Source organism: Trichechus manatus, unplaced genomic scaffold (genome assembly GCF_000243295.1).
Source record: "Trichechus manatus latirostris isolate Lorelei unplaced genomic scaffold, TriManLat1.0 scaffold00024, whole genome shotgun sequence".
Classification (NCBI taxonomy): domain Eukaryota; kingdom Metazoa; phylum Chordata; class Mammalia; order Sirenia; family Trichechidae; genus Trichechus; species Trichechus manatus.
Window position 1 is genome coordinate 2,704,798 of NW_004443960.1, and position 1,595 is coordinate 2,706,392.

A 1,595-nucleotide genomic window follows, 5' to 3' on the forward strand; every position below is an offset into this window, starting at 1 on the left:
AGCACTAATACAGTAACTGCTGACCAAACGTGGCTGTTGAGCTTTTGAAATGGGGCCTGTGCAACTGAAGTTTTCATTGCATTTAATTGTAATCACTTCAAGTTAAAGGTTAAGTAGCCGCGTGTAGCCAGTGGCTATGGGATTGTTCAGTGCCAATCAGGAGATCCTCCTTTTCTTCGGTTATTTCGTAGTGCTGACCTATTCCTGCAGTTCCACCGTCCTCCTGGACGCTCCCACTGCAGAAGTATTTGAGCAGAAAGCCTGGGTACTGCCTGGCCTGGGTGGGGAGTGGCGCCAGCTAAGCCCCCAGACCCTGCCCACTCAAGACTCTACTGTTCTCAGAGGCCTTGGCGCCCTTTGTTCTCCTGGCGGTGAGTCTGTGAGCTTCAGGGCTCTTGACTGCTGAGTGTCAGATGCTAGTTTTCTTGGAGAATTTCATGAGGCTTATGGAAAATTCATTCATTAATGCATTGAGCCCTATCACTTCACACCAACAAGTGCCAGCCAGATGCAGGGGCTTGGCAGTTCCACCCTTGAGTTTGACGGTGCTCCTGCCTGTCCTCCTTGCCCTGCGGGGTTCCAGGATCACACCAGCGGGTCTGCTTACCCCTGTAATTATCTCAGGTCGGCTCATCTTGCGTGATTAACATTCCGACAAGTCCCAGCGAGTCCTCGGGAGATCAGAGGGAGTTGGCACCCGTTGGCAGCTCCACAGCAGGCCTCACAGATGCCCTAACCATGCAGCAACCCCTCCAGTCCAACTGACTCCTCCCACGGTGCTTGGAGCAGGGAAGGAGGCCAGGCCCCTGCTCTCTTACTAACTCAGCCATTGTTCTCTCAGACCCTCACCCGGAGGGGACTCGGCAAATGGAACTTTGTACCCTGACGCGTTGGTTGCCAGCATCCCTGGCCCTTTTTCCAGCGTCCCACCTGACCTCTCTCTGCCCATTCCCCTGCCTCTCCCAGAGTCCTTGCCAGTCACCCAGAAACGTGAGCACAGGAGGCTCTGCGTCTGGCTTTTGACGAGGCTTGGCCCACCTGCCAGGGCTTGGTGATGCACTCAGTGACTTGGCCCAGCTGCTGTCATGTTCATTCTGTTGCTCGTTCAGGGAGACACAGGCAGCCCCGAGCTTCGACAAGAGTGTACCTGGGGTTACCGTGCAAGGTGCTTCAGCGAGGGAGGGAACCCTTGCGGAACATAAAAAAAAAAGTTTTTAGCCTGGTTCAGATCTCCACAACAAAACATGCACCAGTTGGAGTTTCTCTGTGTGTAATCGGTGACTTCATTACAATTTTAAAGTCATACAACCATTCTCACTATCTTTTTCCAAACCATTCCACCACCGTGAACATAAACTCAGCGCTCTCTGAGCAAAAACTCCCTTGAAAGTGACATATCGCACCAACTGTATTGTACCCCAAGTTTCCAGAGCTGCAGCCCCCACTGTTTGCCCCACCATTTTGCAGGGGGTGATGTCCGGTGTTGGGTGGCCCCAGAACCACCGAGTCCGAGCCTATTGTCTCTTTCCGGCCAGGGTTTCCCTTCCGCAGGCCTTTCTGGGCCTCCCAGGTGCAGGCGAAGGGCGAGGCCTCGA

General features: G+C 53.8%; 1 protein-coding gene across 5 annotated transcripts in view; it reads left to right on the forward strand.

Annotated features, from left to right (window-relative positions):
* Nucleotides 1–1,595, forward strand: part of ZNF205 (zinc finger protein 205) — a 32,915-nt gene that overhangs the window by 22,169 nt on the left and 9,151 nt on the right. The window lies entirely within an intron of this gene.